This window comes from Trachurus japonicus, chromosome 11 (assembly GCF_045865225.1).
Source record: "Trachurus japonicus isolate A0001 chromosome 11, Traja_1.0".
Taxonomy (NCBI): domain Eukaryota; kingdom Metazoa; phylum Chordata; class Actinopteri; order Carangiformes; family Carangidae; genus Trachurus; species Trachurus japonicus.
Window position 1 is genome coordinate 25,318,490 of NC_140917.1, and position 26,558 is coordinate 25,345,047.

The following is a 26,558-nucleotide window of genomic DNA, read 5'->3' on the forward strand; positions in this document are numbered from 1 at the left end:
GACACAGGAAGCGCAGTGAACTGAGACACTGGGAGCTTCCACTACAAACAAGCTTAAAATATAGACTTATTTAATTTTTTTCGGAACAATTTCTCATGTCGGGGCTTCAATACAAGAGGGACATTACAGACGAGCACTATGGAGGTATTTGGATGGTTTTTGGTGTGTCTTTTTGGACAAAGAAAAGTGAGCCCCATTCACAACCATTATATGAAAACCACAAGACATTTATGTCCTGATGGTCAAGCATGTGGTAGCCTTGTTTCATAACTAATGGGTCTATAATAAGAAGAATACAAACAAAGTCTAAGTCTACTTTATATAATTGTGGGTCTTTTTTTTATTAATGTTTTTATTCATTTGACAGGCAGAAGTACATACAATGAGAAACAAGGACTTTTTCCTTTTTCAAAAACAACAACAACCACTTATTCCCTAACCCTTACTTTTTCACTGCACTTTATTTAATGTAGAGGGCACAATACCTGATGTTGTCAGCTGTAAACGATAGGCTAAATATAATCATAGAAGGCTGAAAACCACAGGACATTTCTTTTTTCTTTTTTTTTTACAAAAGAAAAGTCGTAATGGTATGTATGTGTTTGTGCGTGAGTGTGTGTGCGTTTGTGCAGGATGTGGATGATTGCTTAAATGAATGATTAGCTACAAAAGTAAAAAGTTTCAGCTGGTCGGGGTTGGAAGTGGGAAAACATGTTTAAGTAAGGAAGTCAGCCAAATGCAGAGGTGAGTTTGTTGGCGAATGTGGACCAGGTTTTATTGAAATGGTTACTGTTGTTATTCAGAGAAGCAATCATTTTTTCAAATGTGATGTGATCTATTAACATGTGTGGCAGCCCAGTATGTGAAATAGATGAGTAGTGATTTTTTGTAGTCTAGGCTGAGGGATCTCAAACAGCAACACATCATCTAAAGAAATTCAAGAACAGATGAAAAAACAAATAATTGACATCTACCAGTCTGGAAAGTGTTATAAAGACATTTCTAAAGCTTTGGAACTCCAGTGAACCACGGTGAGATCCTTTATCCACTAATGGAGAAAGCTAAGCTTAGAACTTCCCTAGATGGCTTCCCTACCAAAATACTATTAAAAAATATATATATAAAATGAACATTTAAGTGTGACAAATTTGCAAGAAAGTAAGAAATCCAGAATGGGGCAAATACTTTTTCAATGCACTATATTTTATGGAGAGGGAACAATACCTGATGTTAACGGTAGGCTAAAAATAATCATAAAAGGCTGAAAACTGCAGGACATTTCTGTCCTGATAGTCAGCGATATAAAGCTCAAGCAGCCTCCTTTCATAACTAATGGGTCTATAATAATAACAATAAAAAGTCTACTTTATATAATTGAATTGAATTCAATTTCTAAACGCTGGCTACGGCCCTGCGCCCCCGTACCCCGAATCTCTTGTTTATAACAGATTAAACTATACAAATATCAAGTCGTAACATTGTATGTTATTTACCACTTTATTGATTGATTTCTCGCAGGCTTTGTTGTAAACAAATGCACATGGCCAGGAGGAGGGTTAGCAAAACAGTGGAAAAGCGACCAGGCTTGCATAGTTCCTCTTTAAAACAGCTACAGCTGAGCAAGACTTGTCTTACGTAACTCATGCCAACAACACAGTCATCTATTATCTCATTATGCACAATTGATTCTGTTGTGACGGATGAGGTCACGATCAATAGTATCCATGTCAAACGCAGGGTGAGTAAAAGCGAGGTAGGGAGGGAATCTGGAGGAAGGCCTCCTTTAATATTCAAAGCCAATCAGCTGACATAGGCTGAGGGCGGGGTACAACCTGGACAGATCCCACTTCTATCACAGGGCTGACATATAGAGACAAACAACACACACAAACACTCACACACTCACATTCACACCTATGGGCAAAGTCATATCATATCAGTTGTTTCAGTATAAATATACTATTCATATTGTTTGCAATATAAGATGGTAAATTATATGGTTGACATTAGGATTTGATTAACTTCATTATGTTTGTGTTGAGACAAGACATTAAAATATATTCACAGAGTCGACCTTTCTGCTTCCATAACTCATAACATCCTTATGACATCATCAAACATCACCTAATTTCTACTGTAGTAAGGCAGATAACAAGCTACAACCTAGTTCCCATTCAAATGAGCCTACATGTGCAGCCAACAATGCGCCAAGTGGCCATGGATTAACTAGCAACTGTTATGACACTCAGTAGATTGCCAGTGTTGGCGGCTGTGGCTCAGGAGGCGGAGCGAGATGTCCACTAATCAGAAGGTCAGCTGGTTCCATCTCAGGCTTCTTCGGTCCACATGTGTAAGTGTCCTTGGGAAAGATACTGAACCCAAAACTGACACTGACATTTTTGAATGTGTGTATGTGTGTGTGTGTGTGTATGATAGAAACATGATCTGCAACAGTAAGTCTTGGCAAATGAGAAAGTAAGCATGTCTAAAGAAACTTAACAATGCTGACACTGGTACCTTGCTACTCACGAATAGGGCCGTCAATCATGACATTTAAATAATTGTGATTAATCATTTAATTGTCTTTTCCTAATCATTTTATGCCACTATTATAGTATAAGCCTAAACATAGTTTGATTATACACAGACACCTTATGAAGAAGAAGAGCCATTTATTACCTTTGCAACTAAATCAATGATGCACACTCTGGTGCACACTAAAGTGCGCACCAGGTGAAAATTGATACATTGCTTCATTTTTCAGCTTGGTCCCTTGCGTTGACACATAATTTCTTCACTTTGGACCAAATGCCACACTAAAAACCACATGTCAGAAACAGTGCTGTCATTGGTCAATCTCTTTTCTGGGGGACCCGTTCAAGAGCATCATGTTTCCATGGTTACCTCCCGGGAGAGACGAGTTGAAACGGAAAAGTAAACAGAAAAGCCTGCAAAAATGGAGAGACAACATCTACGCGGGTTGTTGCTGGCACTGATAACTGTTTTCTATGTCGTTTGCTTGTATCACCGTCATCAAACGATGCAGTTTGTACTCAGCGCAGCTGACTACGGGAGCCTGTGTGGTGCAAACTTGTGAAGTACACCAGGCAGGTAGGTTGGCCCGAGGTCCCGACGCTTTCACACCAGCAGCAGACTGCACCAGAGTTCAGAGTTTGCCGTACTGAGACCACCTCCTCAGGTGGGTCTCGGTACGGCCCATTTGGTGAGAACTTGAGGGTGATCGCTGTGTTCACACTGACCCAAGCGGACCTCACTTGGGCCCAAACTTCAGTTGGGTCGACCTAACCAGTGTATGTGCGAAAACACCCTAAAATAGCACCAGTCAAACCACAAATGGTGGACAACGACAAGGAAATAGTGATGAAAATTACACTTCTGTTAAGTTTCATTCAGCTGTTTTCATACAGATGAATGGAAACCATTTTAACGACTAGGCAAAATAACTGCGGTCAGCTCAATTGCAATCAGGCAATTATGTAATAATTGTGACAGGCCTACTAACGAACCAATCAGGCTTTGCTATCATGAGCAATACCATTTGCAAATGGGACAAACCAACAATAATCTACTGGCCTAGTGATGCACAGCAGAAACAGAGCATCCTCCATCAATAACGGGCTGGTTTCGGGTTTCAAGGTACACACACACACCACGAGTTGAAAAGGCAAGGGGTTCAAAACCACTGATATTTTACATCATACCGTTCCTGCAGCATGAGCTGTTTCCCACTGCAGTTAAAATGACTCATCAAAAACAAAAAAGTGCAGGAATCATATGCCTTCTCCACATCCATGTAAAATGTCTTTCAACACTCAGAGGTCTTTCCACCTGTTCCACTGAGACCCACTTTGTGGTCCAGAAGCTCCTTGTCTTTGTCTCATGATGGCGTTTCTTTTTCAATGTGTGTTCTTCTGACCTCTTCAGCTCTTCAGCCATCCCTCCTTCATGACAGTGTAATTATTTTGTGGAATATAAGCTGTCACATCACCGGTGGTGGATCGTCTTTCAATGCACTTGCCTGAATTCACAGTTGATCTCTCATCTGCAGTCCCCAGGACTCCACACAGTCTGGCTCCTTCTTCTTCCTCTGATAAAATTGCTGCATGTTCTCGTCTGTCACTCTCAATACCCCCCCACCCCTCCCTCCACCAATCTCCCCTTCTTCTGTTGACCTGTGCACAGCGAGAGCGGCTAGAATACTTTAGCTTTAGTTAATTTTGCGTTTACAAAACCAGAGCTGCACTGACATTCACAGAATTTCTCAAATAGTACAAGAGAAGAATTACTCACTCCCTCTTTAAGGCCACAGAAAAACCCACGGAGACGAGAATAACAAAGGCTGAGGTACGACCCAGCATGCACTGGGCCAGAAGCAGGGTGTATCAAAACAGATTGTTATTCTATCGCCTCACCAGGTTGACACTTAACGATATAGAAAGAAAAACACGTTCACACTCATATTCACACCTCTGATCCATTTTAAATCCAGGCTCACCGGGCTGTATATTTTTGAACTGTGGGAGGAAACGGTGATTACAGACCAGAAGTAGATCAAAAAACGTTCATCTAGAGAAGCCACGCAGATCTTTTTTTTTTTCTACATGATCTACGGATACCAAATTTCTCATTCTTACTTACACACCACAGTTTCTAGTGTGGGTTACATGGCCATTGTACTGTATTCTACCTGTCAAGACAGTGGAAAAAAAAAAACTCAATGTCAATGATGTCCATTGAAAAATGTTGGTGTTCATTAGTTAAACGTCAAGTATGCCAAACTGCCTCACTCAACGTGCCTTTGTTGCTGCTCAGCCACCATCAGGCTGACCATGAACTCAGAGGAGCTGGTAGTGTTTCTCAGACACACACACACACACACACACACACACACACACACATTTTTACATTCCATCATAAACATCCTTGGGTAATAAAGCATGAGACAGTAATGGATGAATCGATCAGTCAAAAGAGACACATCAAGAGACGCACACACAATACCACAAATACACACGCACATGTAAGCACACGCGCACAATGATGCGGTGATGCGTGAGACAGATGCACAGTTCACCTGGTGACAGGCTTACAACAAAATGTAAGTGATATAAAGGTAGAGAGCGAAAGAGATGCACGAAAGTGGGGGGTGGGGTGTCATTCATCTACTGCTGTCAGGGTCAAAAAAAAAAGAAGAGTCCGGGAAAACACAGACACACACATACACAGACACAGACAGGCAGGAAATTGTAGTGCAACATGTTGCTCCAAGCTGATATTATTGTACTCCACAGATTGTGGATCAATAGGTCTTTCCAGAGTAGATAGAGGAAGTGGTTATAATCATGTGTTTAACCATCCAGTGATCTGTCAGTCAGCTATTATGTGTAATTGTAGCTTCTCTCCACCTCTTATTGTAAACAACAGGGCGTTTGTATATGTTGTTGCCCATGATCACCACAAAGACCGAGTACACAGTGTGCTGTAGAAGCTCTAAAGTTTAACAATATAAACCCCTGAGTAGCAGGTTTTCAAACCCCAGAAGAATTTATTGAGAATATACAGTGACTGTGTATTAGTTTAAAATTATATGGAGAAAGGAGCAATGGTGAGCCCGTGTTAAAGGTATAGTTCAACATTTTTGCACATAGAACGTTATGAGACAGTTGTTTTCGAGGCAAAAGCAGAGACTGCTTGCTGAAAAACTGCTCCCGACGGGAACGCACATCAGACGTTTTGCATGAATTTACTACGAAAACATCTCTCTTTTAACGTTTGTTGTTATCTCATAGTGTGGTGAATGTGCAGGTCATAACTTGTCCATGAGAGTGTTTAGGAGTTGTTGGATTGTGTATTTGATGAGTTTGATGAGGAAACCAAGAAATTCCATTTGTCTCCGTAGCGTAGCTCTGAGCAGCTGGTGGCTCTGCTCTGCTGTTCTAAAAATAGCTTGCACAGACAAATAATTGGCAATGGGCCAATTTGCAAAAATGTTGAACCATCCCTTTAACTGTGTAGGTCAATGAGAAAACACTCTCACATATAAGTGAGAGAGAGAAATTTTGTGGCAAAATCAATTTTCCAAATATAAATCAACAATAGCTTTAATATAGGAGGGGAATCAGGTGGTCTTATATAGCCTATCGATCTTACGTCAGTATGATCTACTTTTTAGATGAATCATACAGATCACGTAATTAAAAGGTGGTATTAGATGCTTCGATACTAAAGAGCATTCACTGCTGCAGCTGCTCATTGTTAACTGTTTATTAGCTACTGTATAGCCACACCACTGCAGCCAGTGTCAAGAGACTATAGCACCAGTTCTCCGCCTGAGCAGAGCAAGCGCTATGGTCACCCACTGAGATCCCAGACAGTGGAGTCGCAGCCAGTGGGCAAAGAAAGACGAAACATCAGAGCAGACTTTCAGAAAGACATTATGGATGACTAATGCAATTCTGACCCTGACTCAAAATAGATTTTCCACAGATCCCCCACTCCAAACCTTTACTAGAAAAATCTAAACAGATTTAAAAGCCCATGCTGCAGCTAAACAACAACAAAATCAAAAGTATTCATGTTTTTAATGCTGAGAAACACATGATGCATTTATTTCATCTAATATAAAAGGCAATCTCAACTATTTATACAGCATGTGAATAAATCTGCAGTGTGTATGCTAAAAACAATGACTGGGGATTTGAGTGGGGATTTGCAGGTAAAGCATTTATATTAATGTGATGCTCCAGAGAATCTCTATAGCGGAAAAGTAGGGAAATGGATTTGATTTGTGCCTCTGTAATAGCTCTCTTATGGGATGCTCAAAACCCACTTGAGACAGCCTGACTCTTGAGATCTGTATACAGCCTGTGGAGAGCGGCACAGTGAGGGTGCAGCGGAAGTAAAGCAACAACATTTTTGTATATTTTTTCTTTGCTGCAACAGCCAATCACACTGCTGACTGCAGCATCTTATTGTGGTATGTTTTGCCCATCACTTGAAGTCAATATACACTTTGCGTAAAAAATGTGACAGGGTATAAAATGCGTGCCCTTCGGTCCTGATGCCCATCATGCACTAAAGACCCGCTCCTGTTCAGTTAAAGGCCAGCTGCCAAAGGGCTACAGAGCCAGACTGAGCTGTCACTGCCACCAGCTGTCTGTCATGGATGTGCACATCACATGTGTGCATTTGCATTTGTTGTGTGTCTTACCATTTTCATTGAACAGTGTTTTTATGACTCTGTCCTGTATTTGAAGACAAACATATGAACTGATCACACGCAGACCCGTTATACAAATACGCATAACACACAGAGCCAGTTGCAATAATTCATCTGATATGACCCTTTGATGCACAGGCGCATGAAGGCCACCGGTAATGTGAACGGGCTCACACACGGCACACATTGGAAGCTGCTGCTATTGATCATGCAGGTCCTGGTGTCATCCACGGCAGGATTATTACCGATAAAACTAAACCGCTTGTCTGGCCATCAGCTTTCTCTTCACTCACAAAAAGACTCTGCAGGCAGAACAGAGCTACTGTATACTGTAGGTTTCTTTTGCAAACATGTGGAGAAACTCAGGATGTGGATTATGTAGTTGCAGCACAAAGCAAATCAGGTCAATCAAACCTTATAGTTGCGAGTAAATGGTTTAATTTCAGTGATTACGCCGTGCTTATTTATGCCCTGCATGTGCAAAACACAGCCAGAGTCCAGTTTCAGCGGTGCGACACACGGGTCGCCTTATTTTGTTCAACCATTAATTGCTGCCAGAGCATGAAGGACATCCTCTGACTTTTCCAGGCTGCATTTTCACATCAGACTCCTCACAGTGGAATCATCCCACCAGCACAGGCTATATTATGAAACAGTCTGCATAAGAACGACCCATTCAATTTAACACACACATGCACATTAATCAGCATGGTAATGTTTTCCGCCACAGCAAAGTGTCTCTTGTCTTTTCAATGGGGAACAATGGTTCAATTGCCTCTACAAGCCTGAGTGTCCTTGAGCAAGGGACTGGAGCCAGTGTAACTGTTTACTAAGACGGTTCAGTGTAATTGAAGACCTTGATTTAACTGGTTTCTATTGCACAGTGCAAACACTGACAGGGTTAAGGGTAGAGTTCCCTCTCCGTCCTGGTGCAGCAACTTGGATAATTAGCCCAGCTAAATAATGCCCATGACTTCCTCTCTCATCACCTATTGCTTTTGCAAGTTAGCAAGTAAAGAGCACATCGGACACATTTTTACCAAAGCCTGCACACATTAACATGACGATGAGAGACCGTTTACAAAAATAAATAAATAAATAAAAATGTCCTCCACTTACCTTGTAATGTTTAGATGGAAAAAATGTTCCTTTTCAGCTGGAAATCAAAAAGCTCTTCTTTGCTTCTGCTCCCCCCGGTTATTGACAGGGTAATGTTTTTGCTCCACAACAGTCCCTCCCTCATGTAAAATAACCTTCGTGTTAACTCACCTCTCTCTCTGGGAGAAGATGAATGAACCGCTGCGTCTCCCTTGCCAACACATTTGCATGAAGGTCGCCTCCCTCGCGCGCCGATTAGCCAGGGCGACGTTTAAAGGTGGATCCTGTTCATCTGATTCGACGGAGCGGCTTGTCAATAATGGGAAAAAAAAAAAAAAGGCTGAGACGCGAGCTCAGACCGTGCGCGCGCCCTCGCGTCCTCTCCGTAGAGAGAGAGAGAGAGAGAGAGAGAGAGAGAGAGACTGAAGCTAAAGAGAAAGTCAAACAGGACCAGTCAAAACACAAGAATATAATGATAAGGGTCATTCCGCCAAAAGAGTGCCATTTGCTCATTGTAACTCTTAAAAATTAAACTTCATTTTTCATTCCATTTCAGTATAGAATTTTTTAATATACACATTTACTCATTCAAAATGAGTACTGGTCAATCTCAGGCTACTTTATTTAATTTATTGCTGCTTTTATCATTGCATTTTTGAAGAAAAAGTAACAGCAATGAGGGTAACAGCAATGAGTTTTTAGCATAAAATCAGCAATTGTGTGAAATCTAGCCAAATAGCATCTATACTAATAGCTTGAGCACACAGAGCACATTCTGAGGATTTAACTGAATATTTTACTTTTGATATCAACAAACACTGTCTAGAGATAATTTAGGTAACAGGAATGAGTTTTAAGAGTGACGGACCCTGACATAGCTACAATATCATTCAATTTCAGGAAAAATAAATTACAGAATTTAATGTTGGTCTTCCCATGACTTTCAAAAGACCTAAATGATGTCACTTCCAGCAGAACATGTCACTGGTGGAATGTTCCAAAACTTTTAGAGTGTAGAATGTGTTCGGGTAACAGCACTGAGTGAAAACCTGGGGACGGGACTAAAATGTGAATTTTAACCAAAATATAATTAGGTTTTAATTTAAAAAATGTTATATAAGTGTAGATATAATATAAAGTCACACTAATATGCAAAAAAAATGAGATTTTAGAAGGATTTTATTCATAATGCATTGTGGTAAACTATAGCGTTTGGCTCTGGGGACATGCAACAAAGGCTATGTTTCAGTGCTTTGAAAGCCTTTTTATAGTAATTAAAAATTATATATCTTTAATTTCTACAGTGATTCATGTGTATGGTGCTTTGTTTATTAATTAAATGCAATTTATATTATATTATTACATGTTTTTATACATTTAATATGCTGGGGACAGAAATGGCACTCTTTTGGTGGAATCGCCCATAAGTGTAAAATAACTTCTCCCATTCCCAGCTTGTTCTTCAGCCTGGAGGACTCACAGTTTACCTCAGACCTGAGTTCAGTCTTTGACTCAAGTGCTTTGATGTACCGGCCATTTACATGACAGATATTGCCAGGAAGTGGGCTTTATGTAGGCTGACAGGGAGACAAACAAACATCTGTTTAGCAAAGACAGACCTTTGTCCACCTGGAAACAGAGCTTCACCCAAAATGACCTTTTCATGCTCGTTTTGAAAAAAATCTCCATGGTTTCCAGAAATATCTGTGTACACACAGACCCACTGAAAACAACTCAAAACGCTGTAGTACATAGGCTATGCCAGGCCTGTGTGGAGCTTGCCCGCTGTAGGCTATTCAAGCTCCAAACATTATAAGTCGACTAAATGTTGACTGGGAGTCGTGTCAGTGCAAATTTGATGACCGATGATGATTTAAAGCAGAAGTAAGCGATCTGGTCGTTTTGGATAACTTCCTGTCAGCAGATGAGTTAGCAGTCCCCGCCCTCGTCCCTACATCACCACATTCACGCGCATCCCTTGGCTGCACACACAGAGAGGACCGCCCCTTTATGCCGTTCTCTCTCCTCATTGGATAAAGGTTGTAGGATACAAGGAAAGTTTTCTCATGTTTCAGACCAAACACTCTATTGGCGCATTTCCACTAGCACGGCTCGGCTCGATACGGCTCGGCTCGGCACGGCTCGGCTCGGTTTGGTTGTGTTTCCATTACAACTGAGTATCACTAGTGCCGCCGTGACGTCATTTACACAGCGCCGAGCAACGCTCTAAACTCTGTAAATATATAACTTTAGCAACATTTGAATCATTTTCAGGCGAGAAAGTAGTCGTTTAGATCCCCAACGTGTTGAAAATCTGACAAAATACCAGCTGTTTACAATTTTGTTTCGACGAAGTCGGCGTTACTAAAGCTAGCCGTAGTGAGCAACGCACTTCCGGTTATTTTCACAAAATAAAATACCCGTTGCCTTTTATCATAAGGAAAGCCATTACGATAGAATTTGTGCTTTTACTTTGTAAACAGGAAGTGAACCTACCCTCGCTGTAGCTAGCTTTAATCCGCCGTTTTGACTGCTCTCGTCCCGTTAACGGCATTTAACCGTTCAATATGCCTTACCGGAGAGTCTTGCCAGCTCTGAGATCGGCCTGGTTCATTGTAAAACATTTATTTATTGATGTAAATGTGGTGTTTTCTGTGCGTACAGACCCCAAGGCAGTGCTGCTCTTCTTTCTAACCACAAACAAACTGCTGCTACAGCCACAATTGTTAGATTTCATCAATGAGACCAACATTTAAGAGTTTAACCAGCCGGTGGTAAACCTCTAAAAGCCATCGGGTAAGTTAATTAGCGGTCGTTTTCTCCTCGGGGTGACGACCGTAGGCTGGCCGGCGGAGCACGTCAGGAGCCGGGCTGCTGCCTCTGTGATGTCGCGGTCGCTGCTCGGACCTGGAGCTTCACTTCTCCGAAAAACATCGGGGCAAACTTCTAAACAGCCGTCGTTTGGATAAACTAACCGCACATGGGGATCTAAACAGTTACTTTCTCGCATGAAAAAATATTAAAACTTAATAAAGTCACGTACTAACAGAGCCAGTCCCAATATTAGAAATTCTCTGGTAATAACAGGCTTCAGCAGGAACATTTCTGTTGTCGGTCGTCGCTTCCAGTGACGACACTCATCGGCCAATCAGTGGAAGGCAGTCGGCTGACGTCACGTTTTAGTAACGCTTCGGCTCGCTTGGAACCAGGGCTGAGGTGATACCAAAAGTGTACCTGGTTGAAGGTACTGCGTGCTAGTGGAAACACGCAAATAGCGCGCCGAGCCGTGCCATGCCGAGCCGAAGCGCGCTAATGGAAATGCGCCATATGTAAGTGATTGCTGTCTGAAGATATAACTATTAGAATTCAAGCCTATTTTTTAGGCCTTTTCTCGAAAATTGCATATCCATAATAAAATGAGTATATCTCTGCAACCAAAAGGTCTATTTGAATACTTTTGGTGTCATAGTAAAGGGAAAAAAATGAGGAATTGCTGAGATGTGTAAATTTCAGTATATCTGTTACTGGTGAAGAGTAAATGAAGATGACACACAGAAAAAAAATTAATAAAATTAATATTCGCCTAAAAAAAAGTCATATTTTTGATGAGTGCCCTTTAGAATAATGCTGATGAAGCTCAAACTCTCTATAAAATCATTGTACAACATGTGAACATTGTCTCTGCAGTGGTTGATTCTGATTAATTGAAGCAGGACAAAATTATTGAGATTTTACTACAAAATATCCAGGCGAACTTTCCAAAATGTCCATTTTTGGCACAGCTTGGAACCACCTGCTACTATAAACTATTGTTTAATCTTTATTTTCACACAATTTGGATAAACTAACTGAAAATAAATCTACTGGAACCGATTGGAAATAACTAACATAGTGGATTCAGTGTCTCTGCGTCCTGCTGCTCAGAGCAGCTTATTTGGGGGGGTTTGGCTTTCAGCCTCTATCTCTTTCAGCCTCTATCTCTATCGCAGCGGAGTGGTCGATTCGAGTGAGTGGCGGCTCATTTTAACCAATAGAGAGAGAGGAATGACGCTAGACCCAGGTCGATGTGATTGGCCGCACTGGCAGCCATGTGACAGCCATGAACCAATCAGATCAGCAGATCCACGTGCAGGCCAACGTGGGGTTGTATGCGCTCCGTCAGGCTCCGTGCAGGGTCCTAGAGCCGTCGGGTTTCGGCCCGGCTGATTCAGATGTAAACACTAGGCAGAGTTCAACTGGAAATATTGTGGATTTACCCATAACACAACCTTTTCACGGCAAAACAGCAAAGGTAATGTACGGCCATGTTTTGGCCACGCAGCGTTTGTGTTTGCTCGACTTTGCTGGTTGTTGTCTTCTCCCTCTGCCGTGCTGCTGCTAGCTGCTGTGTTAGCCGCGGTTGTTGAGGGACGCCCCAGTGTTTACGTTCAGATGAGAGGTCGCTGATGTGTTTTGCATAATGTACAGTAGTATACGAGCCAGAAATGTGGCGACTGGGTCCACACAGAGGTGCTTTATGAAGTTTGATGTCTAGTTGTTTGTTTGAGTAGTGTTTGGGCTGTGTTTGGGTCATATAAACATGGTTTTTACACGTTGTAGCCCAGCTTCTGCTGTTTAATTTGACATATAATATGACCATATCCTTTCATAATCAGTGCACTGGGGGCTCTGTTATTGTTATGCATGTCTTCAAGTCCCCCAAATGGGGGACTCTGGATTTTAATACACAAACAGTCCGCTTACTTCTGCTTTAATGGAGGGAGCCGACAGTAGTCAGCAGTTGTTATTATTATGTCCATAGACTGTATAGCTACATCTACAGTAGCGGTGTGGCTCAGGTTACAGGTGAGAGCAGTTAAGGTATGACATCATCGTGTCACAAAAGATTCCTTTTGGGTGTTGTAATGGTAAATTTGAATATTCCTTTGTTTTAATCACTTGTGACATCCCTACCCCCTGCTTTCCCCTCCAAGGTATCAGAACTCCCTTGTTTGTTACCCATTTGTGTAGCCTATTCTAATGTCTAGACCTTGTAATTGCATTTCAAGTTTCAGAGACACCTAAGCTCTCATTTCCTCATGATATACTCAAACCCTTTTGTATTTTAAAGTGCATTGATTAGACCACTTAATCACACTCCAGGATGTCGGTGCCAACACCTGAAAAGATATCCTGAGTAGGGGGCTGACCCCTGCAGCAGACAAAGGGGTGTGGAATATACCTGAGGGGGCGTTCCTCAAGTATAAATGTTTAGGTCTCCCCATTATCTTGGTCTTTTCTTTACCATCACTCGGATATGAATTGACCTTTTCTTGCAAGGAAATAAACACATGTCGGCCGGCAAGTCTCTATTTCATTCTTCACCAGCAACAGAGAATTTCCACGACAGTGTTTTACATGAAAATGCTGGGGCAGCGTTTTGAGATTTTTCCACTCTGGGACCCGTTTCCAAAAAATAACCCCCCACCCCCCAGACCAAGACCAAAAAAACACTGTTTTTTGTCTAGATGAAACGCCAAAACGATAAAAGATATATGCAGATTCACTTAAACCCATATCCATGTGGACGGGCTCACAGTGACACTGAAAAATCGTTTTAGACAGGAGCTCTGAATGAACCTGCTCAGTGGGTAAATAATGAGCGGCCGGGCCCCCGTTAGCGCCCTGATCCTTTCAGCGCAGAATGAACATTAAGGAGCATGATAAGGTGTACTAATGTTGAATCTGTGCTTGTTTGAAACATGTCTGAGCCTCAGGGAACCTTGAGGTAGACCTAGATTTTGACAATGCATGAAAAATTTTCAATGATAAGATCCAGCGTGGTTATATAATGGTTTCAGCTGAGTGTGTATTGATTTACTTTATGCTACACTCTGTTGTTGCTGTCATTCAACCATTCACTTATAGCTTAGTTTCTATGAGTTTGTTATTTTTGTATTTTGACGCCATTTATGTAGCCTACTGTTTATCAGTCTTTTGTGCTCTTAAATAAAACTTATATAACAATGATATTTGTAATTCTCATTTCACAGTTTGTGAAAAAAGTCACAAATTTAAAAACACACAGTCCTCAAACTCAGTAAATGTGTTAGTAGGTGTATTTGCCTCACATTTTGGCCTATAAAGTGTTGTAGGAGTTACTGTAAGAAATAGGCTATTAGGAAAACATCCCCGAAACAGGGGGGGATTTAGGAATGACAGAAAGGTGATGTGATACAATGTGTATAGTCAAGGTCAGCTGGGGTCTCTCGATGGGTGTGGCATGGCCTTTGCACAAGCTAATCATCCATCACCCTGTAGGACCACTGCAACACACACTTAATGTATTCTAAGGTGTGTGTGTCCTTCAATCCAAGGTAAGCACCAGTCACTCTGAAAGAGATAACCAGATAAAACGTGGATATATAGAATTATTACACAGCAATATGGGAGGTAGCTGGGCTGCAATCATAGAGGATGCACTGAGCAGGATTTCTCCTATGGCTATGCTAAATTTTCACCTTAATTAAAAAGCTCCAGACTAATTGTGATAGTTAACTATATGACTTGTAACTTGTTTGGAGTGAGAATGGAGGCTCTCTGCCTTCCACCTGGTGTCCACCTCATCAGTGTAGTTACTCGGTCGCTGCCCCAGTGTCCCAGCTCTTGTCTCTGCGCACCGCAACACAAACATCTTTTGTTTATGACGGTTAAGACTACACAAATACACACGTCATAACATCTTTGTTGTTGTTGTTGTTGTTGTTACATGTTATAATGTTATCCACGGCTCCATGGATTGCTTTTTCGTGGCTTTGTTGTAAAGAAATGCACATAGACGAGAGGAGCGTTACCAAAACAGCGGAAAAGCGACCAGACTTGCATAGTTCCCCTTTAAAGGGACGGTTGGAAATTCCAGGATATGCACATGGTTGTTTTCCTGGAGAGTCAAATGGGATGATTAATACCACTTAGCTCGGCCTAAGGACTGGAAAGAGCTGGAAAAAGCTAGCTTGGCTTTTTCAAAGCTGTAGTTGTATTAAAATGTTTTATGTTGCTTAAAGGGACAACGAGGAGTTTCTATTTGGTTATAAAAAAAGTCTCACGTTAATGTGGATGAATCTATGCTACCCACACTTGTTAAAGGACAATTCCAGGCGTATTTTCATATCATTTTAGGTCTAAAAGAATGAATCTGAAGATTTTCAGTTTAATTGCTCCTGTTTTGTGGTAGTTGCGTCTGTCCCCGCATCGCCACGGCAGCAATGAATGGGAGTGGATGTAAGTTCCGCTGTTTAGGCTGTTTACATCCCTCAAAGCCGCATTTTTTTTCCACAGACAGCGTCAGATGGCGACTCAAACATGCACCGAGAAGTTTATTTACTTCAAGCAAGCTGACATGTTTGTAAAACTAGATCTAATTCAAAGTCTCCCGGAGTCTAGTGCGAGACCTAGTTGCCGTGCGCGGTGTGTTCACATGCAGTGGGAAAAGCTACCGTTTGTGTCATAAACACAGGAATATCAACTCTTTACTTGCTTCAAGTAAAAAAAACTTCTCGGCACATGTTTGAGTAGCCACCTGACGCTGTCTGTGGAAAAAAATGTACACTTGAAGCAAGTAAAGAGTTGATATTCCTGTGTTTATGACACAAGTGGTAGCTCCTACTGCGCCTGAATACACCGACACTGCAACTTCGGGCTCGCACGAGACTCTGGGAGACTTTGAATTAGATCTAGTTTTACAAACATGTCGGCTTGCTTGAAGTAAATAAACTTCTTGGTGCATGTTTGAGTCGCCATCTGACGCTGTCTGTGGAAAAAAATTGCGGCTTTGAGGGCTGTAAACAGCGGAACTTACATCCACTCCCATTCATTGCTGCTGTGGCGATGCGGGGACAGACGCAACTACCGCAAAACAGGAGCAATTAAACTGAAAATCTTCAGATTCATTCTTTTAGACCTAAAATGATATGAAAATACACCCCCGAGTTGAATTCGCCTGGAATTGTCCTTTAATGGGCCCATTTTCGATAAATATAGGGTTTTGTCTCTATGGTTATTTTGTTATTATTAGTGGTGGTGGAAATGCTTCCACCACCACTTTCGGTTTCTAGGCGAGTCATGAGAATAACGCCGCCGAATTGCCGTTTATGGTTGGAACTACGATGGTATGTGATCGTCTTCCAACCTCTGACTTTAATTCTTGATGAATGAAAATATGAGTCTATCTTGCGCCGGTCACACTTCGCTTTTCCAAAACTCCTCGTTGTCCTTTACGAGGAGCCATAAACGGCGATTCGGCGGCGTTATTCTCATGACTCGCCGGGCAGCATCCGCAAAACCGAAAGTAAGGAAACGCTGGTCGGCTCCACCACCACTAATAATAACAAAATAACGATAGAGACAAAACGATATATTTATCAAAAATGGACCAATTAACAAGTGTGGGTAACGTAGATTCATCCACATTAAAGGGATAGTTCAACATTTTGGCAAATTGGCCCATTGCCATAATCGCTATAGTCATAGCAGTAGGTTCGTTACCTTTAATTGTCGGTGTAAGCTATTTTTAGAACAGAGGAGCGGAGCGGCAGGCTGCTCAGGGCTATGCTATGGAGGCTAAGGGAATTTCTTGGTTTTCCTCATCAAACTCATCAAATACACAATCCAACAACTCCAAAAGGCTGTCGTGGACAAGTTGTGAGCTGCACAATCACCACGCTATGAGATAATAACGGAACGTTACGAGACGGAGCTGTTTTAGAGGTAAATTCGTGCAAAACCGCTGATGCACGTTGCGTTCAGGGACAGTTTTTCAGCAAGCAGACTCTGTATTTACCCTGTATTTACCTCGAAAACGGCTCCGTTTCGTAACGTTCCATTATTATCTCATAGCGTGGTGAATGTGCAGGTCACAACTTGTCCACGAAAGCATTTTGGAGTTTTTGGATTTTGTATTTGATGAGTTTGATGAGGGAAACCAAGAAATTCCTTTAGCCTCCATAGCGTAGCTCTGAGCAGCTCGCCGCTCCGCTCCTCCGTTCTAAAAATAGCTTACACCGACAAATAAAGGTAACGAACCTACTGCTATGACTATAGCGATTATGGCAATGGGCCAATTTGCCAAAATGTTGAACTATTCCTTTAACATGAGACTTTTTTATCGTCGCGGAAGTTTTCGTTCTGCCGATGGAGAAACTCCTCGTTGTCCCTTTAACGCTTCATTAGCAGTGGTGTGCACGGCTCAATTGTTGAAAAACGCGTGCTGAAGTGCCGTCTTCAGTGGCGAGGACACACTGTTTTTGCCCTTTTTTTTCTTTTTGCCCCTGCCCTTCAAAAAGTCTGTGCATGCCACTGTTCATAAGTAAAAACAAACAAACAAAAGCTAGCTGGTTCCCCGTCTTTGCCGATTTTGCTTTGAGTCAGTGCTAGCTACCTGCTCTAAACTAACTGACGGCTGGCATGACAATTTGCTCAATATTTCTCCTAAGAGTGAGATTAATCTTCTCATTTCACTCTCAAATGAAAATGAACACACACTCACACAAAATGTCCGACTACTCCTCCTAAGTGTTATAGCAAAATATCCGTCTCCCAATGTTTCTTCCCGTCTCATCTTCCCTCTCTTTTTCCCTCTAATTTAAAAATGTATTATTGAAACCACATTAATTGATATAAAATGAATCTCTCGGCCTCTAATTGAAATATGCTTTATTGAAAATGGCATGAATATAGTATGAGCCTCTCTCCTTTTTACTTCTATGAATATTCATGGGTGTGTGTGTCCATAGGCAACACAGGGTTGCCACGGGAGACAACCCATCGAGCCTGTCCTCGTCCTCTCATCCCTCTTCTCTCTTTCATCTCCGCTGTCCTGTGTCACCATCAGGCCATTCATCTCTTTTTGACACTGCTCAGTGTTGTACTTTTCTCAAGTCCTCTCTTACCTACTTATCAACACCGCTAATTTTTGTGCATTTATTTTATATCACCAGAATTAAGATTATTCTCAGCATAAAGAACGGAGCTGGTCCTCAAGAAACAAGTGCAATTATTACTTCACAGAAATAGATTTGTATTTGTGAAAAAAAAGGAAGACTTGTCTGTACAGATTTTCTCCACTTTTGTTATAATAAGGGAAGACAGGGCAGATACAGTACGTGACTACATCACACCATGTAGACTGCAGGCCTATTCGCTCAGCAAGAGGTGATACAATCTTATTCATGCTAATTGATGGGCGAGTTGGCTGCCCGTTAATGAAATTCAAACCATTTATGTCTAAGTGTGTATCTGAGGTTGCATGTGTATTCAGTGTGTAATTCTGCCCCATTGCGGCCTGTAAACTGTCTAATTGACCTTTCCACACTCCACAAAGGACAGCTCCTCCAGCCGCCTCCTTCCTGCTCTTCCCTCCTTCTCTTCTTTCCTCCATCATCCCTTTCGATTCCCCCCTGACACTTCCGTTCCTCCTGTCCTCTAGTTTCCCCTTGCCATTTTGGCCCCTCTTTATTCATGAATTCTTCTGGCATAATATGCAAAATGCCTGATACCACTGATCTGTTCTGAAATGGAGTAATATCACTTCACATTGATCAGGTTCAGATGTTCAGTTCACATGTATTTTAGCATTTTAAAAGACACTTTATTTAAAATTATTCTGGTAACACACTGAATTTGTTGAAAAGTATCACAGCACTCATATGTTGTCATATACTGTAAATAAGAGAAGCAAACTTTACATAGGCTACATCATCTTTGACTGACTTCTTCTTCGAAAGTTGCTGTTTGTTATGACTTGTTTCACTTCATCTCTTGGTCCCATTATGTCACTCCTTACCAGTTTGTCTGATTTCATTCATCTGGTATTTATTTGTAGTTCTATTCTTCCTGTTCCTGTCCTTTGCTGGTATAGGTACAGTATGGGTTCTTTGCGACCATTGGTTTACCTGTTTTGTGGCGCTAGTCAGTGTTTTCACTATCCACTAAGCCAGTACTGTATGTTCCACTATTTGATTAAAGGTCCAGTGTGTAAAATTGGGGGAAAACAGTGACATCTAGCATTCCGATTCTGTTATTTATCTATTAAATAATTCTATTGTTTATAATGTGAAACTCTTGAAACATGCTCTCTGGTTGGCTGGATTTTCCATTCCATACAAACATGGTGGCGCAAGATGGCAACACTCTCTAAGCAAGGCCCTATATAAAAGAAGAATTATAAGACTATGAAAACCAAACCGATTTTATTTTACAGCGATTATACACTTATACAAATATATTCATTGGTAGTACTATATTAAGATTTTGCCAATAAATCTTGACAAATATTACACACTGGACTTTTAAATCTCTGAATTGAATCTGATGATCTTATTGTGTGCATCTGGGTTCTGCCACAAGAACTACAGTGCTAAGCAAATCATGATTCTTCTAAATTCCCAACAAAGCATCTGATCCTGCAATGACCACAACATTTCAATAAGGCACAGCCTACACTTTTTATTTCAAAAGCCTATATGCAGTTAAAAAAAAAACGATGCCACTCAGTACGCTTGACCACATAGACGTGTCCTCACAAGCTGCATTGTGTGTCTGATCACAGTCAGTTTTGATTTAAACATGCAAATAATGCTTTCCCGGATTTATATATATATATATTCTCCAGACAGGCAAGTTGTATAGTCTACCTCACCCATGCAGAATAGTGTTCACATACAAACAGTTTTTCTGAGATTGTGACCTGATATATATGAATTTAAATTTCTAGAACTGCTTTGCTGTCCGTCTCAAGAGGAAACAATGGCTAATTTAAACGTGCATGTAAATGGGATTCAAGTGTTCCACCTTTAGTGGTTGTATATAAACCAAAGAGGTGGCAGAGCAGTTGTTCTTTGGACGAGAGTGGGAACGACAACATTTTAAGCAGATAGCAAACTGTTTTGCTACACATCTGTTTCTTGTAGTCTGTCCATATTTGGTCCAGAGTCTTTAATTACTGGCTGTCAGGGGTGATACATTCTGAGAGAGAGAGAGATGGTGACTGAGTGTCTAGGAGACAGGAATGTGTCCTTGTAGCTAATTGCCTGCACTGATGATTAAACACAATGTGTGTGTGTGTTTCTGTTTTGTTGATCGATCCACCTGCCTCAGTCTACACTACACAGGAGGCCTGTAGCGTAGCGTACTACAACTTTTGCCATCAGCTTTTAAGGATTCAAACCTGACACAGTGTCTGAACTGGACTCCAGTGACCTTTCAGAAAAGACTGAGATTCCTCTCATCTCTCCTTTTAATTACCCTTTTTTTTCTCTCATCCGCCCTCTCTCCTTTTTGCTTGTCCTCCTCTGTTATGATGTAATAAGATTAGAAGAAATGTCTTATGACTCTTATGTCCTCTCCATCGCAGGTCTACATCTGCCATTTTCTCTGATGTTGTAGATAGAGTTGGACTGTCTCAAAATCTGTTAAACCTGCTTTAACAGTTATCTTCTCCATTTCAGTACAAAGTCTCTAATGCACCCTTGATTACAGTCGTAATCCATGTGGTATGGCATGAAACCGGTCTCAATTACTAAGCAATGTGAAAGACTATGTTCTGAAAAAGGTTACATTTGAAAAACCTGTACCAAGGGGAAGAACATCTAATAAAGCACACTACCCAGACAGCACACATACTACATCTCACCAATGTTGATCCAATTTATAAAGCTGCATCCGCAACTTCAGCCCTTAATCAAAAATCGTCTGTTGCGGCGAGTCAAAGGTGACTCCATGCGTTCCGCTCCTGCTCCTCAGGTGGAGGCTGATTGTCCCACTGTGTGCTCAGCGGGGCCTGGAGATCGGCCTGTGCTATTGGAACTTTACCAGTGATTTTGAGTGTACATTCTTACCTGTGTTTCCTATTCTGCCTCCAGGATCCTGCTTCACCTGGATCATCCACGTCCCCTAGGCCCGCCTGCCTCCTGCCACTCCGTCTTACCTCTATTTTGCCCTCTACCGCAATAAACTGGTTGTTTGACTCACACACCCAGTAGCTATCCTACTGTCTGATGAAGAGCACACCTTCACTGCTCGAAACATACGTCACTACAATAAATTGATACGCTGAGTCCTGCAGAGTTGCGAGTACTCTTGTTTTTTCTATTTTCACACCCACGTCTGGTCGTCTGCATTTGGGTCCAGAGCTCAAACTCAACACGACATCCAGACTTATTAGAGATGTAAATGCCAACTCTGAGCAAGCATAAACACCCTAAAGGGGGGTTTCTTCTTTTTGTGTCTTCAATTCAATTCAATTCAATTCAATTCAATTCAATTCAAAAAACTTTATTGTCTGTCACAAGGACAGAAAATTGTCATCAGTTTGGCCTCAGTTAAATATAAACATACAGACACCAACATAAAAACTCACATTAAAAGATCTCACCATTCTTCTCTCTTTCTCTGCTTTCGGGTTACAACTCTTTACTTTTTGAATAATTAAAGCAACATTATGAAGTTTTTTGGCCTTCAAATAATGTTTCTAAACTCATTCAAGTGGTAGAAAAACAGTTGATAGGAGCCTGAGCAGGGTTGCACATGCTGCAATTGCAGTCTGCAACTTTCCTGGGCGGATTGGAACAAAATCCGACTCCCCCGTAACTCTAGCGGAGTGAGATTCTGGTGGAGAGTTGGAAAATTCTACAACACCTGTCCAATATTTAGGCTGTTCGGAAACTACATGTTGCTTTAATTAATCAGGTGTTCTATGTAGATGGGCAAAACAAAGTGTAGCGATCTGGCGGGCAGTAACAGCATTGCAGGAGATAAGCTGAGTGTGTGGACACACAAACAGGTGGGGTGTGACCCAGACATGAGAATCACAAGTGAGGTCAGTTAATCCCTTCCTGCTTGCTATAATATCACTGGTGGACTTGAGTGTTCACGGCTCAGGCCAGAACAGCCCAGGCCTTTGGGATCAGTGCCATCCTTGCTGTTGGAACCAGCTGCCCTGTTAGCAGTAGAGCATCTGAGCCACAGAGAGGAAAGCAGGCGGGAACAAGCGGTGTAATATCAAAAATGATGGATAAAAATAACTTTAGGCCAGTAAATCTGCAATCTAAATAAATGAAACTGTATAAAGATTATAACAGGCAACGCAAGTTTATTTATATAGCACTATTCAGACATAAAGCAATTCAAGGTGTTTTACAAAGGGATAATGATGCATTGCAGATAGGCCATTAAGATATTAAATTGAATTATTTTTGTTGTATGTTTCCTGTTTAATAGGAAATGCTGAGAACCCTGCTGTTGTGACTGTGAGTATACCTGATACTAATCCCAATTTCATGGTCTAGCCTCTGCAGCAAAATGCTGTGGTCTAAGGGCAGAGGATGTTGTTGTGATGCAAAACCCTTTGAGACAAACTGTTTGTAAAAATGGGCTATACAAATAAAACTGCCTTGCCTTGTCTACTCTTATTGTGAAAAGTGAATATTACTGGGTCTCTAGAAACACATGTCTAGCATTGTTTTCATCGTCATCCTCTTGAGTGGTAATGTTACTGGACAAATCTAAATGAGCAACACTGGTCAGTTTTGTTCTAGTTGCTTACATTTGTTTACTTATGGCATCTTCACACTTTACCAGGTGAATACGTGTTTCATTTTTGTGCGAGAACCCCCTGTCGTGTTTCAACTACAACACCTCCTTGAAGTGTTTCTTTAAAATGTGTCACATAAGAGCCAGAATATTACATAAGCAGCACAGCCTTAAAAATACAATATTACGTTAGGCCTCTTTCAATGGTCACGCATATTACGGTTTGAACTTTTCTTTCTTGCCACTAACGACTCACCTCTCTGTAGATGGAGTCTACTGGTGTTAATGACCCTGTCTTTAAGCAGAGCAATGGATGTACCACCTTGGGCACTGAACCACTTAATCATGTGGGGACAAAAAAAGGGACAGACAAGGGGGAGATGAAGTGAGGGGAAGAGCTGGGAGGGCAGGGGAGAGGAGGGGAGGGGTGAGGGCTAAGGCAACCATGACGATCACCTCGTGGTCGATCACCTAGAATTCATTCCAGTGGTTTCACATCGAGATAGAGGAAGAAAAAGGGGATAATAAAAAAAAGAGGGGGAAGAGGAGAAGAGGTGGTCTGACACAGTCTTAATTAGCTGTGATAATGAGGAATGTGTGGGGGCAGGGTGGCGGGGGATGAAGCAGATAAATCAATCCATACAAGGGTAGCAAGGAATCCACAGTCTATGAACAAAAGTAAAAAATCAGTCACATAAAAGAGCAGAAATGGAGGGAGCAGCGACTAAAGTGATACATTGTTAAACTTAAGATGTGAGTGCTTGCCATCCTCCCCGTCTCTCTGTAGCCGACATTGACCAATTTTGAGAGTATCTCTATGCAGCCTGTCAAGTGGAGATGTAGAGGTCAAGACTGACAGGGACTGCCTGGTTTTGGCTTCTTTATAAATATGTGCAAGTAGAGCCTTCTTCCCGATTGGTTTTGAAGCAGATCCTTTTGCGAATGTGATAACCACTACATTATGGAAACTACCCTCTGACGAAGCGTTTAATAGTCACACTTGTTGCGTTGTGAGAGCTTTCACATCTGCACAAGTCCACACTCACTGTGTCCAACATCAACAGATTTGGAGTTGTCTTCATTGCTCAATCCCTAGTGGTTGGCCTAAGGGGCCTCACCACTTGTGCTGGTCTGTGTTCAAATTTTACCACTTCTCAGTCTCCACTTTGAAGGGCAAGTTCTGGGTTTCAACTCAAGTAGCTAACCTGAATTTTAAAGTTATAGTTCAACATGTTTGGCAAATTGCCCCATTGCCATAATCCCTAGTTTTAGAAGTAGGTTCGTTACCTTTAATTGTCGGTGCAAGCTGTTTTTAGAATGGCGGAGCAGAGTCACAAGCTGCTCAGAGCTACAGGGGCTCAAGGAATTTCTTGGTTTCCCTCATCAAACTCATCAAATACACAACAACTCCAAAACGCTCTCGTGGACAAGTTGTGACCTGCACATTCACCACACTATGAGATAATAATGGAACGTTACGAGACAGAGTTGTTTTCGAGTCAAATTCATGCAAAACCACTGATGCGCGTCCCTGTCGGGGGCAGTTTTTCAGCAAGCTGTCTCTGCATTTGCCTCTAAACAACTCTGTAACATAACATTACATTATTATTTCATAGCATGGTGTGTGCAGGTCACAACTTGTCCACGAGAGCATTTTGGAGTTGTTGAATTGTGTATTTGATGAGTTTGATGAGGGAAACCAAGAAATTCCATGAGGGATTATGGCAATGGGCCAATTTGCCAAAATGTAACTATCCCTTTCAAAAGTACCACTGACTAAAGGGTTTAATTGTCAAACTTGTTGCAATTTGAGAGCTTTCACATCTGCCAGTCCACACTCACTGACATCTACAGATTTGAAGTTGTCCTCATCCAGCCAGTGATGCTTTTTGTAAACTAACACATCAAGGTGACTGTACACACTGAGTTCCTGGCTTCACATTGTTTTGAAAATCCACAGAAGGAGAAACTTGTTTCCGCCCAGTTTCGAACTGAGGACCTTTCGTATGTAAGGCGAACATGATAACCACTACACCACAGAAACTGCACTGTGCCAGTTGTTTTCCTTTCCACGTCAGTCCTGTGAGAGAACGGAGACCAGTCCAGGGGGTCCAATGCCTTTTACCCAATGTCTGCTGGAAATGGCTCCAGCACCGGTATGGCCAATGAGTAAATGAATTATCTAAACTCTGTGTTTGGCAAACGTAATCTTGATTCACTTCCCCAAATCCATTAAAGAGTTTAATATCCTCAGAAGTGATGACATTAGGGGTTATAGGAACCTACTTTTCACAATTAGCCAACCAACACACACATAGGCTACTGTCTCAGACACAGAGATAAAGATCTCTGTGACCTGTCTATTTCCAAAACCCATGTGTGTGCAAACTGCACACACATTTTACTGATTCAAACACACATTGCACGCATAGATAGACTCATACCTGTGGCAAGAGAACGCATATTTTTCACTGCTATGGCACTGTGAAGCTGACCCAGTTTCCATGGCGACATGGACGGGGGCTGGTTGCTGGCTCCCAATCCCTAGGACACACCCATTTTTCACTAACACAGACCAAGAAAGGGAGGGATAGGGAGATAGAAAGAGGAAGACAGGGGGAGAGTGTGATGATGACAGAGTTGAAGGGAGGCAGATGGAACCATGATGACTGATGAGGGATCAAGAACAAGACATGGTATGGATGAGGGGGGAACAGGAAGGCAGTTTTAAAAAGGGACAAAGCCTGATGGGTGTGAGGAAAGTGGAGAGGTGAGAAACATAATAAACATCTGTAGAATTGATGGAGTACTGAACCAGAGAGTGAGCCAGTTCTCAACCAGCAGCTCTCAAATCTGTTACTTCAAAAAAGTGTCAGTGAAGTCATAAGTGTTGTGTCATTCACAAACGTTTCATTCAAAGGAATGAATTGTTTGAGTGAACGAACTGATCGGAATCACTTCCTGACCTTTCAGCGAGCGTGCAGGCCAGCAGTGGAACTGCCGTGTGGAATCACTAAATCACTCGTGAATCTGGTGGCAGAGACTCTCACTGCAAAGGGACGGTGCATGCTCAGTGATGCATGGGGGGCAACCGCCATTCTGACATCCCACCAGTCCGACATATAGGCCTCTAATTGTCTAAATGGCAACACTTGATTTTCTATCAAATGTCCCATCATTCTGACATTTCTTGCCCTCTATGGTCGGAATGACGGTATTTTTTTCTTTTTTTAAACATCCTACCTTTCTGACAATTCCTTTAATAGCGTTTTTGGTTTTTTTTGCAATGGTTGGGCTTAGGTGATGATGAAAGGAGTTGGCTAAGTTTAGTAAAAAGACCAGAAAAAAAGACCATTTAATTTTTTTTTTTAGAACAATTTCGCATTTCGGGGCTTCAGTACAAGACGGACATTACATACAAGCACTATGGAGGTATTTGTTTTATTTATTTTACCTTTATTTTACCAGGCAAATTGCTTGAGATAAAAAATCTCTTTTACAAGCATGGCCTGGCCATGGATGGCCATTTGGATGTTTTTTGGTGTGTCTTTTTGTTACGAAGACAGTTGGTATCCATTTGCAACCGTTATATTGACATGCACTGCTATGCCGAGACACCCTGTAACTCAGAGAAGCCACGGAGGACTCTGAAACT

General features: G+C 41.7%; 1 protein-coding gene and 1 non-coding gene across 2 annotated transcripts in view; both read right to left on the bottom strand.

Annotated features, from left to right (window-relative positions):
- The window catches only part of LOC146978924 (hippocalcin-like protein 4), a 28,131-nt gene extending 19,571 nt beyond the window's left edge, over window positions 1-8,560 (bottom strand). The window contains exon 1 of the mRNA XM_085791995.1: window positions 8,360-8,560. The gene's annotated coding sequence lies outside the window, so the exon portion shown is untranslated. The remainder of the gene's footprint in view (window positions 1-8,359) is intronic.
- A 16,314-nt stretch (window positions 8,561-24,874) lies between these two features.
- On the bottom strand, window positions 24,875-24,947 carry trnav-uac (transfer RNA valine (anticodon UAC)). The gene has a single exon. It is a non-coding gene; the product is annotated as a tRNA-Val (tRNA).
- Window positions 24,948-26,558: the final 1,611 nt, after the last annotated feature.